The sequence below is a fragment of the Rutidosis leptorrhynchoides genome, chromosome 7 (assembly GCF_046630445.1).
Source record: "Rutidosis leptorrhynchoides isolate AG116_Rl617_1_P2 chromosome 7, CSIRO_AGI_Rlap_v1, whole genome shotgun sequence".
Lineage (NCBI taxonomy): Eukaryota > Viridiplantae > Streptophyta > Magnoliopsida > Asterales > Asteraceae > Rutidosis > Rutidosis leptorrhynchoides.
Window position 1 is genome coordinate 223,315,865 of NC_092339.1, and position 14,262 is coordinate 223,330,126.

Below are 14,262 nucleotides of genomic sequence, written 5' to 3' on the forward strand. Positions count from 1 at the left end.
TCTAATTGCTAGATCTTTGGGGATTTCGATTGTTTGTTTTAGTGTTCTTATGTCTGAAGTTGGTCAGGTTAATGCTAGGATGTGGTTGAGTGCTAAGGTTGTTAAGAGAGGTTGGGCTGAGTTTTGTTCAGTATAATCCACATGTATGTTGGGCAGCTGATGGATGTTGGGCAACATTAGGATGCGTCTCATACTGAGGCCTCAAACAGTCGATTTAGGAGTAGTAGGAGAGGTGATCGTGGTGATGCAGATGATCTGGCGAGGGTTTTTGAGATGATGACTGCCGTGAACACTATTCAGGGTGATATCAGTTATGATGGGAGATCATCACCGAGAGTTGTTGGCTAAACACCAAGAGGACAGAGTTTGATGCATTTAGGAGGGAGACTAGGTATGAGCAGGGATGTATGGACTACTCGATTCAGTGGGGAGTTCATAACGATGAGAGGTTTTATAGTCATTACCCCAGTACCGAGCTTTTTGAGCCCACCTATTACGAGTCACCACCACATTATGCTCTAGATGTTGCATTCCCACCAGTGCATTATGATCGTGCTTATGCCATGGCCCAAATCCAGCCTGCTGTTGACATTGATGAGGATGATGAGGATTAGGGGATGATGAGGTGCCCGTGATGATGTTTATTGGTTATGTTATGTTTCAGACATTATTATTATTATTATTATTATTATTATTATTATTATTATTATTATTATTATTATTATTATTATTATTATTATTATTATTATTATTATTATTATTATTATTATTATTATTATTATTATTATTATTATTATTATTATTATTATTATTATTATTATTATATATGCTTGTTTGGTTGATTACTTTGTTCTAAGTATGTGATGAAGAAAGAAGAAAGGATAAATGACGAAGCAACTGCAGATGTTTCTCGACTACATTAAAAGCTCGGAAAAGGGGAGATTTGTTTTCTTTACTTTTAGTTATATTACGCTTTATATTTTTATGCAATGAGGACATTGCAACTTTCTAAGTGTGGGGTGGTAGATGAATAATAAATTGTTTTTACAAAAATGGGTATAATTTAAAAATTTTCAACATTCTATATGAAACCTTGTGTAAATGATAAAGAAATATATAGGATTTTTAAATTTATGTTAGCCTTTTTATTTTTTATACCATTTATTTAACCAAGTTACTCAGGTCGTTAGCACTGAATATGCATGCTAGATACAATTAGTTACCATTAGAAACCTAAACCTTTTAGATAAAACCCATCAACCAAATTTCCATTCCTAACCCTATATTTTTGGAAATATAAATTCTTAGTCAAACTTATGTCTTTCCATTAATCTAATCTTAAAGCTAATAGAACTACTCTTAATTTCGAGATCGGATTACTTGTTTAAGATAAGAATTAAACGCCAAAAATAGTGAAACAATTGCAAACTTATAACCACTACCATATGGAATACTAAGCATGGACCACTGAGGCAGCAAAAGAGTCCCAATGAGGGCCAATTTAGAAAATTTTGTCAAATGTGAAGCTAATGCTAAGCATAAAAACAAAAGAAATGAAAAGCAAAAAAAACCCAATGAAGGCTAATAAGAGTGATGAATGCGAGATGATCATATACATAGTATTGTATATGCGTATTTTAGGTACTAAAGGCTAAAAACAAATGTTACGCGAAGTATACTTAAAGAATTTGGAAGATACGCTGAAAGTTAAGATTGCGGATCAGATCGTGCGTCAATAAAGATTGCGGATTCTTTCCGCTAAGTCAATGCGGATAATAAGATAATCTGCACACCACGAATATTCTGGGAACTATAAATAGGGAGCTTGGCCTCTCATTTATAGGTTGTTGATTCTCTGTCGTTTGCTCTAGCCTTTGTAATTTTCACTTGTGACTTTGCCCAAGGAATTTTTACATTGTGTTAAGGTGAATTATGCTAATCAATAATCAAGACCGGATCGGGGTGGTTGATCACTTGATTGTTAAAGTGAAAGATGATCATCAGGGCCCAAAAGAATCATCAACATCCCATTCCACCCCTTTAATCTCATTGCACTCAATCCTTAATTAAGTATCTTTAATTTAGGATTGATCAATTAGCGCCATCCGTGGGACACGTTCAAATTTAAACTCGAATTTTTTTGTTTTGTGTTATCAAACAATAAATTGGATTGTTTAATTCTAATCGTGTATCGTTTTGGTGATTTACAGGAAAAAATTGCTATGGTGTATCAGTTGACTTGATCGTTGGCCATGGCAACTAATGCGAAGCAAGAAAACGGCTATGTGAATGCTGATGTGCTGCACGATGATTCACAGAATGTCTTGCCAGTTAACTTTCAGGAAAATGTTAATGCTAACGCGAGCAATTCGGTTCAAGAACCGCTTGCTAAAGCATCTAATGCCAATATAGCTAGTGCTGATCCGCAGCTAAAGGTTGCTGCTGATAAGATGGTTGCACGCAAAAATTTGCAACAGAGCCATGACAAAACTATTGCAGAAGGCAAGCGACTCAGAATTTTGGCTGGGAAAACAAGTTTGAAAGCATATAAGGTTGTCGGTACTGCTATTGAGCAAGCCAAAAAAGATGCCAAGCATGGCCGCGAATCTCGCATACCGCATACTTATCTATGGCCATTGAATGATTCAGGATCACATATTGATCGCTTAGTTGTTGAACATCGTGATAGAAATAGTGATGATGTAGAGGAACGCGTTGTTTTAAACTCTATTTATAATTCCAAGATTGCAAAAAAGGCCAAGGGAAGAAAGTGAATATTCTGATTATTCAGACAACGCAGAAGAAGTTGTGCAAATTCCACATGTTAAGCGCAGGCGACCGCCAAAACCTTTTCCCTGCCATGGGGATGAGGGTGAATCTTCTGATGCTACGCGCAGAGAAAATGCTCAAAACTTCTTAGCGGAAGCTTTTAAAAGCATTGTGCCTAAATCAATGCAGCATAAGTTTGAGCAACTGAATTTCTTGCAAGATATGATAACTAAGTTTTGTGCGGAGAATACTGATACTCGCACAAAAAAGGCAACTAAGATCACTACAGCTGCAGACAAGTTTGTCCAGCATATCCCTGATTATCCAATTGTCACACCGCCCATTGTTCCTGCAACGTTGGGAGTTTACTCTGGTTTAACTGACCCATTGAATTTTTTGTAGCGTTTTGAAGGAGTTGTAAGCACTTATAATTGGGATGAACCGATTGCGTGTCAAGTATTTCCCATGGTTCTGCAAGGGTCAGCAAGGGAGTGGTTTCATAGCTTGCAAGCCCGCAGTATTATCAGGATCTTCGCAATAAATTTCTATTGTAGTTTCAGAATCTTTTATCGCAAAAGAAGACACATATCGAGTGCCATGATATCAAGCAGAGCAATAGAGAAACTTTAAATGTGTTAGTTATGCGATATATCTATGAATGCCAAAAGATACCAAGTTTGAATGAGGATAAAAAAATCTCTGGATTTTTGCATGCCATCAATCCACAAAGACATCCAACGCTTGTGCGGCGTTTGAAAAGAGATGTTCCACCAACTTTTGCTAAGGTGCAATAGGAAACATATGATTACATTAGAGGCGGTGAGGATAGTGCTATAACCCCCACATGTGGATGGGGTAAGGATAAAAGTTGGCGGAATGATATTGATTCTTTCCGTGATGGAAACAATGATAACTTTCGCGGTTCGGCATATCCAAGGAAAAACGGCGGCGGTAATTACCCTCGTAATGACAGACATCAAGGTCAAGGTGATAATCATGGATGTCACCGGCACGATCGTTATTCTTAGCAGAAATGGAATAATGAATCTTTCAACATTATCCAAATGTTGACAAAGACGCCTAAGGAAATTCTTTTGCAAGAAAGAGTGGCGAGGTCTTTTCCTGATCCTTGGCCTTTAGCGGAGAAGAAAAGGCGTGATAAGTCCAAGTTTTGCATTTTTCATGATGATTATGGTCATGATACTAACCGCTATCGAGATTTGGCAGAATTAATTGCTGAAGCATTTGAGCAAGGTAAATTGGACCATTTGTTAGCTCAAGGAGCTGCGAGTACTGCAAACGTGATGATCTTGCCCGTAGAGCCTAATGCTCCGTAAGTGCCAAATGCTGGTGCGATAGTTCACGCTGACCGAAAAACCCCCGCAGTAAAGAATTTAGGGGTTAAAATGGTGAGTAAGAAAGAGAATTTGCGTGAAATACAAGTTATTAATGTAGTGGAAGTTCAAAGCAGAATGTCAGTGTTTCAAGTATCTGAGTAATTCTCGAATTGGCAATGCACCTCTATTACTTTCCCTCCTATAAATTTGAGTTCAGATCTTGACAAGCCAATGGTGGTTTCAGGTCGCATTGCGAACACTGGTATTATAATAATGAAGGTGCATGTTGATATTGGTAGTAGTGTGGATGTCATGTACGAACATTGCTTCAACAAATTGCCTGCACATGTTAGGGCTTCGCTAAAACCTACTACGGTTTCGTTAGCTGGTTTTTCAGGGGAATCAACTTGGCCTATTGGTCAGTTGGAATTGAAAATTGAATTGGTAGATGACCGCGATGAACTGCTAAAGTGGCAAGCCTTGTTAAAACTTTATGTAATGCGTAATCAGTCTAGGTTGAACATGATTCTTGGGCACACTGCTTTGCGCATGTTTGGCGCAATATCATCTACATTGTATGGAATGGTGAAGTTTTCTACTTGCAAGGGTGTTGCTACGCTAACTTCGGTGGTAATTGAAACAATGTGCGCGATCATTACTGCACGACAAAACATTGGTATTGAAGGGCATGCGGTGCTCGCTGAATAGTGTAAATATTTGGAGTAGATAAACATTTTAGTGGTTGATTGCTTAATCATGTTTTAAGTGCTAAAGGCTAAAAACAAATGTTACGCAAAGTATACTTAAAGGATTTGGAAGATCCGCTGAATGTTAAGAATGCGGATCAGATCGCGCGTCAATAAAGATTGCGGATTCTTTTCGCTAAGTCAATGCAGATAATAAGATAATCCGCACACCACAAATATTCTGGAAACTATAAATAAGGAGCTTGGCCTCTCATTTATAGGTTGTTGATTCTCTGCCATTTGCTCTAGCCTTTGTAATTTTCACTTGTGACTTTACCCAAGGAATTTTTACATTGTGTTAAGGTGAATTATGCTAATCAATAATCAAGACCGGGTCGGGGTGGTTGATCACTTGATTGTTAAAGTGAAAGACGATCATCAGGGCCCAAAACAATCATCAACATCTCATTCCACCCCTTTAATCTCATTGCAACAATGTGCGCGATCATTACTGCACGACAAAACATTGGTATTGAAGGGCATGCGGTGCTCGCTGAATAGTGTAAATATTTGGAGTAGATAAACATTTTAGTGGTTGATTGCTTAATCATGTTTTAAGTGCTAAAGGCTAAAAATAAATGTTACGCAAAGTATACTTAAAGGATTTGGAAGATCCGCTGAATGTTAAGAATGCGGATCAGATCGCGCGTCAATAAAGATTGCGGATTCTTTCTGCTAAGTCAATGCAGATAATAAGATAATCCGCACACCACAAATATTCTGGAAACTATAAATAAGGAGCTTGGCCTCTCATTTATAGGTTGTTGATTCTCTGCCATTTGCTCTAGCCTTTGTAATTTTCACTTGTGACTTTACCCAAGGAATTTTTACATTGTGTTAAGGTGAATTATGGTAATCAATAATCAAGACCGGGTCGGGGTGGTTGATCACTTGATTGGTAAAGTGAAAGACGATCGTCAGGGCCCAAAACAATCATCAACATCTCATTCCACCCCTTTAATCTCATTGCACTGAATCCTTAATCAAGTATCTTTAATATAGGATTGATCAAGAGAGAAAAGAGTTCCAATGAGAACCATACACTTAAAAAAATATTAGTTAGAAAATAAAAGAGTTCAGTGATGACCAACTGTTGTATAAATCTGGAAAAAATAAAACATTATGACCACTTGTACTCCTTGGTCTGATTCAGACTAGTTCTTATAATAATAACTAAACTTTAATGATTAGACATCTTTTTGACTTTGCATTTTGCTTCCGCTTTTAAACCAATTTTATCTGTGTCATGACTACTTGTTAAAACCAACTCCATATTATGATACCCAGTTATGATATTTCTTTTGATAAAAATTGTGAAAGATTATAAAAAGTTCTAAATGTTGGAAATATTGAGATAAGTTGAAATTTTTACATGAGGACGAGTAAAAGCTCAATTGTGGGGTATTTGATAACTCCAAAATTATACAGTATTTTGATAACATTTTGAGGAGTTATCTTGGCATTTTAAAATCATTTTAATACTAAAACATACTAAAACGGGGAAATAGATATTTTTAATATTTTGTTGAAATTATGTATCAAACAGGAGCAACAACAGTCAAAAATGAAGAAAATGTGATGAAGCCGCCGGCATGAAGGCACTGAAGCCGCCGGCTTCCCTACAGAATTCCAGAATGTTCCAGATTTGATCGCAGAAATTGATGAACTTGGTGACCAACAAAAATTACAGTCAAGCTGTCGGCTTCACACTGAAGTTTTCGGCCTTAATCACATGGTTTATTCGACTTTCTGACAAAGTTCAAGCTAATTTTGGAAGATATTTACACCTTGATTCGAAAGGAGTCAAGCCGCCGAATTTACACTGAAGCCGCCAACTTGAAATGATACAAAAAGATTCGACATATGCTTCAAGGTCAAGTTTTACGTAGGCCCCAATCCAAGTCAAGGGAAGCTGTCGACTTCCCACTCAAGCCGCCGACTTGGGTTGGCGATTTCTGAAGTTATAAATAGAGGCCTTAGGGTCAGTTTTTCATAGACCAGACTTTGTACGCTTCATTCAGAGACAAATTACGAATTATTTTAGGGTTTTTCTTATCTCAAATGATCCAACTTATTCAATCAAGTTTGTTTTGCAATTTCTCTTATGTCGGTATGATTTTCTCTATTAATTCTTGTCTTTTATTTGTTTTTGATTTAGTCATGGGCTAATAGCGTTACGAACTGTATGAAAGAAATTAGAAACCCATATCTGGGATATGAAGCCGCCGACTTCATAAACCAGAGCTGTCAGCTTCATCAGGTTATTTTACTATTTGATTGTAATTTATACTCAGATAAAATTAAACAGTATTCAACGAAAAAATTCAACAAAATCAATGAAGTCGCTGGCTTCATTTACCAAGCCGCCGGCTTTATCTTGTAAACACAGAAACTATAATCTGACATAATCTCTGGATTTTTGTTATGTCTTATATCTGATTAAAACACCACTGTTGGAATAGTCCGATTTACATTAATCAAATACTATTAAGTTTTACTTAGAACATCACTAGGTTTAAAGCTTGATAACTTAAACATAATAAAATCGGATTGATTTAATAGTGAGGATTATAGCTAGTAACTATAATTAGGGTTTGGTTAATCATACTAAATCTACTATCAGGTCTTAATCAAGCAAGAAATCTAGACATCTATTCTATGATTAACCTGATCAACTAGTCATGGATTAGATATTCTTAGGTCAATAATAAATCTGAGTTTGGTTTTAATTTAAAAGGCAATTGTGAGTAAGGTGTGAAAGGTTTAAGCATGTGTTTTATTTATAATTGTTTATCTTCTTAATTTACTTATTCGCAATTTACCTGTTCTTTTATTTAATTGTTAGGTTAAAACAACCCAATCTTAAAATCAACATTTTATATTATAAATCCACTCGTTCTCTTAGGACGAACCTTAACTTACTAAATACTAAATTACATCAAATCGGGTTCTATTTCTCGTTAGGGTGTTAAAAGTAAATCGTAAATTAAGATATTATAAATTTAAAGGTTAGATTTAAAAGTCACGCACTACTACACACACTTTTGACACATCAATAATATCGGAACGCATTATTACACATAAATTATAACAATGCATGTTTAATTAATAAGACAAGCGTTTCGGATAAAAACCTGAAAAGGCTGAAGAAATCTGCCCAAGATCGCAGAGACTCGCCAGGATATCCTCCGAAAAATAAAAGCTAAGCTAGCTACTACTAAAAACTAAATAAAAAGTTTGAAAATCTAAATTGAAGTACAAATTGAGTGTGTGTAAAAAGGAATGCAAAAATCTCCTTAAAAAGGCAAAAATCTTCTTGGCATATGGCTGGTAGGCCGTATGGCAGGCCGTATACCATGGCCGTATGCCAGGACAAGGCGTTTTTGGTGCCCGTATGATGGAAGGTCATTTCCTATAGTGACAGGCCGGATGGCAAGCCGTATGGCTTGCCCTAGTCTACCGTGTTTCCTGGATCGTAACTTTATTTCCTGGATCGTAACTTTTCTTTCACCGTTTTCGCTCTAGAATCTTCGTTTTAGTTCCGTTTTACTTGATTCTTTTTTCATCTCCTTTGTAATTACTTAATCTACAAAATTAACCGACATAGCCATTATTTTTCTGAAAAATTTTGGAAATTTATTGATTTAGGGCTTAATATCGGGAGTAAAAATGTGACTTTTTGGCCGATATCACTCCCTCAAGGACTTTAGTGAAATAATGGGAGTACCATCAGTGGGTGAAGAATTCTACAGCCGCTATCATGACCTAAGTAACTTTCCATACTTTCTTTCAAATGAAGAGGAATTTCTTGATATGTTGTGTAAGGAAGATTCTCCACGAGAGGAGATTGCCATAAAAGGTGTATTGGGAAGACATCTAAAGTCCAAGTAGGAACTGTGGAGTAGTGTGAACAACTAAAACGTGTATTGTAAAGCTGGAAATCATTCCAACATTCATGCCACTCAGCTTGTCCTATTATGGTGCCTAGAAAAGAATAAACAAGTTAACATGGGACTTATCATAGCTTCAAGAATGAGCAATCTCATCATTTGAAACCACTCGAGGACTTCCTTATGGAATGCACCTTAACATAATGTCAAGCACCTTGAAATCACTCATCATAATTATCATCGACCCACTTATGTTTACATTGAGGGAGGACTCTCAAAAGCTTCATCTTCAAAAAAGAGGAAAAATGATGATGAAGTAGTTCCGAGTGAGTCAAGCAAAAGGGCAATTAAAATCTCAGATAGTGATGAGGAAGCAACCACTAATCCCGTGAGCAACTTGGATGTTGGTGGTAAACTTGATCATATTTACAAAAGTCAAATCAAGTGCACAAGGAAAAAATCCAAGGTGAAGAAGCTACTAAAGGGGATGTTGAGGTCATTTACTTGTGGATCAAGTGGAAATGCTGATGATGAGAGTGATTGAGAAACTTGATTTGTGTTAGAAACATGTTTAATTTAGGTCTGTAATTCGTACTTCTTTTGTTTTGAACATTGTTGTGATTGTATGATATTTTGTGTTTAAAACCTGCCCACGGACCCTACATGGTCGAACCACGGTTGCCGTGATATCGAACGCATTGTCTCTGACATTTCTTTTGGTATTTTCAATAAATGTGGAAAAACTTCCAATTAATGCTATTCCTCTGCAATACAATGGCCAAATACAATTATAATTAATTGTGATTGGAAACTCTTGAATGAATCAATCTCCCAGAATTTTGAAATGTCATTTACTTCTCCACCTCTTTTAGAGAAAGGTCATCAAAGATCTACATGCACCCAAAGCATTGAGTTCCTCTAAACCTTTCTTATTCTCTAACTCTAAACATCACTCAAATCTAAAAGTCTCTAGGGTCATCAATAAAACTTTAAATGACATGAAGAAAACATCTTGTAATGACTCAAGACTCATACAAGAAGAATGTGAAGTATTCTTCTATGATTATTCTACTACTCAAAAGGAATTTATTGAAGTAGGATGGGAGTCATTTCTCATACCTGGGACTCATGTCTTCCCCACTCCCGTCAAAGAATTCTACTCAAACTTTGAATTCTCATCTAATCGCATAGTGAAATTCAAAATGTTTGATCAAGAATATCTTTTGACACTCAAATAATTCAGGAAAATCCTCAAAGTGCCATCTAGAGGAGTTGAATTCTATACCGCCCAAAATCGTATACAACTCCTACCTCATTTCATTCTACGAAGGGCACTCACTTATCTCTTTCTCAATTCAAATCTCAAACTGAGTACACTTTGTCAAGAGGGCCTTCTTGACAGTGATGTTCGGATTAAATATGATACATGAAAGGCAATCATTCGTCACAACATCTTCTTTCAAAAATAGGATGACGAAAAACTATCCGTGACTGAACTACGACTTATGTGGTGCCTAAAGCAGTCAGTACTGGTCAACATTTCCTTCGTAATTGCTTCTCGAATGAATGATTTGAAGCAGGATCTTTCACAACCACTTCCCTATGGGGCACGTCTCACACGTATCTTCTCGTATCTTGATCTACTTGCCAACTACTCTTCTTTGTATGGTACCCCTAGCAACTCACACAAAACGATGTCCGCGACAACCGAAAATCATGCAAATGAAGCACATGGCATGTGCCATAGTCATGATCTCTTGCATGTTGCCTTCAATAAGAGCATTTTCTCTCTATGTTTGTTTTTGTATTTGTTCCCACCATGTTTGTGAAGGTATTTCGTATGCCCGAGAGACATATTAAATTAACGTGGCCACTATGTTATGATCCAAGTCAGGTCATAAACAATAACAAGCTTACCAACACCTTATTAGTATTTGATCTTAGCGATTAGATCGTTGATTAAATACGCGACACTTGAACTTTAAGAAAAATGGTTTTCTGAAATATTACTTGATGTGTATATATATAAATTTTGGAATAATTTATATAATATAGATTTAATTATTTATAGGTTAAATAATTAATTAATTTATGTTACATTTTATATAAATTGGTTTTATATAATGAAATGTACATAAATATTAATAAGGAAGTTTTATAAAATAAATTTTATAAAATCTAACTTTTATAAAATTAATTTTATAATCTAACATGGAAGTGGCATTGGAAGTATTGTAGGCATGCTAGAGATTCCTTCCTTGGTCTAATACATCCCACTTCCATATACATGCAAGTATCTTTGATTCCTTAACACATACTTGCAACAACACATCAAAACAACTTGCAAAAAAAAATTAAAAATTATGCGCTCTATTTGCTGCTGCTGCCTTGGCCATTTTGTGCTAAAAGGGAGTTCATATTTTGGTCTTTGCAAGCTCTAATCAAGTGTTAATAAATCCTAACTAAAGTACAAAGGTTTGGTATTAAAGGCTTGAGGTATTACAACTTGAGGCTTCACATTTTGGAGCTCCATTTTTCATCATCTTCATCATCATCTTGCAACTTTGTAAACAACCCTCAACTTGCTTGAGGAGGTATATATATCTTCTCTACTTGTTATATTTGTAAGCATTTATCCAAGACTTGATATTATCATGGAATTTAACTTAATTGCTTTACATATAAACATGAACTTAACCTTATGCTTCTGCTTTCAAATTGGTTTTGTTATTATCTTAACTATAAGAACATGTTTTATGAACTTGTTAAATTCCATCAATGGTATCTAGAGCCGAGGTCTATGGATTATGCTTTCTATATTTTCTTTAAACCCATTATATTTGCATTCCAAGTACATGCATGAAAATGGAATACAAAAATTTTTGGGTTTGGGAGGGTTGCATTGTTTGGCCGATTTTAGGAGACCCAAAAGTGGGTTTGGGCTCTTCCATTTTGGTCATATTTGTTGTATGTTGAAGTTCACAATCAATCCTTGACCTTTTGTTTGAATGGTTGCATGATTTGGATGATTATTAATAATTCATTTGGTATGTAATATTAATTCATTCATGTGGTTGTAATATTCAATCAATTTGGTTTGTAATAATATTATTTTGGTTATGTAATTTATTTTATATTTGGTATGTAAAATAGATTAGGTTGTATTTTCATTTTTTAGAAAAATGTATTAGGATATATTTTTTTGTAAAAATGAAGATGCAAGATGAAGAATTGAAGAACACAAGAAGAAGCATTTAGATGCAAGATTAAGTGGGAGATTTAAAATCTCCTACTTTGTGTTATAACCCCTTAACCGTTGGCATTTGTTTTCGGCTAAACAAATGTCTACCAAATTGGCTTGATTGTGAACACATTGTTTTGCATGCATGGTTGTTTATTGTATGATTGTGGATTGTATGTTTGTATGCTACAAGTTAATCACACAAGTTAACAACAAGCAAAATGGCAATTTAATTGGTTAAATTAGACATTAATAAATGACATGCAAAACGACAATTTAATTGGTTAAATTAAAAATGGCTAAAAGGACATTAATAAACGGTTATTAAGAACATGATAAGGATCATATATATATATATATATATATATATATATATATATATATATATATATATATATATATATATATATATATATATATATATATATATATATATATATATATATATATCAAGTAATTGGCTAAAATTACAAGACTTGAAAATGGATTTCAAATGAACTATACATTAAATGCATGTTGGTGTATGGCATAAAAGTTTTCTTAAACTAGAAATAATGAAAACTTAAAATCCCTTATTAACAAGGCAAACAAGTTAAACGCCATCCTTTTGTGTGACACTTGAAAATATTAGGGAACTCATAATGGGATAAAGGTCACCTAACCGTTATGAGCAAACTAATACGATTAAGGTGAATTTCGCACACTTGTGGGATAAAGGTCACCTAACCACTTGTATGTTAAATTTACACGTTTACACAAGTAGGACGACTTGATTTAGGAATCATGAACTTAGGGTCACCGAAGCATGAGGAACAAATAGGCGTTGATGGGATAAATATGCCATGCAAAAGGATTGCATGATCCCATAACTTAGAAGTTGCAAAAGGATTACAATTGTCATATAATGACTACCTAGCTAAATCAAATGACGGGATAAAGGTCACCTAGCCGAAATTTGGTTTACCGTTGGATTCTAAAATTTAATAAATATCAATTGAATTTAAAGGGTATTGATTGTTAAATTAAAATTAATACTTAAACAACTTTGTTAAATTTTGTAGATGGCCGCCAATAACAACAACAACATTCCAAACGCACCTATCAACTTTAACAACCTATCGTTGAGGTCAATCCTCGAAAAGGAAAAACTCAACCATACGAACTTCATGGATTGGTTTCGCAATCTAAGAATTGTCCTCAAACTAGAGGATAGGGCGTATGTGTTGGAAGACCCCATTCCCGATCAACCGGACGAGGATGATACGGTAGGCATGGCTTATTGGGAGAAATATTGCACCGATTCGGTGCAAGTTTCTTGCCTCATGCTTGGGACTATGATACCCGAACTCTAAAAGGATTTTGAGCATCATAGTGCATATGAAATGATCACACAGTTGAAGGAGATGTTCCTTCAACAAGCTCGTGTCGAGCGCTTCGAAACGGTTCGAGCGCTTCATGCATGTCGGATGGACGACTCCCAATCCGTTTCATCTTATGTCCTTAAGATGAAAAGCCTAATTGATCGAGCGAACCGTCTAAACTGCAACGTGTCTAATGAATTAGCAACGGACCTTATCCTTAACTCCTTGTCAAAGAGGGTTGACACATTTGTAATGAATTACAATATGAATGGATGAGATAAGAGCATTGGCAAATTACACGCCATGCTTAAGACGACCGAAGCGAGCATGGGTAAAAGGGCTTCACCCATGTTTATGATCAATGAAGGCGGGTCTAAAGGCAATAACACTTCTAAGCCGAAGGCGGCTAAGAGGAAAGGACCCGCCCACCAAGGCAAGGGTAAGGGAAAGGGAAAGGGGAAGTGGTTACCCCAACCAACAATAACAAGAAGCAAAAGGTTGTCGGAAAAGCTAACCCCAAGGAAAATCCGTGCTTTGGTTGCGGTGAAATGGGTCACTGGAAACGCAACTGCCCGGTCTACCTTAAGGAGTTGAAGGAAACGAGGGATGCAGGGCAAACCTCAGGTAATGTATATATGGTATACATTGAGCTTAGTATTACTTCTTCTAATACATGGGTATTAGACACAGGATGTGGAACTTATATTTGCAATTCTTTGCAGGGGTTCAAAAGAAGTGATCAAGATGCGGGAACAACAAGTCTCTTCATGGGAAATGGAGCAAGGGTGCAAGTGAAAGCTCATGGAGACTTTGTTATAAAGCTTCCAAATGGTTTGGAGCTTATTTTGAAAAATGTTCTGTATGCACCGAATTTGTCACGAAACATTATTTTTGTATCCCGTTTGAAATAATATGGTT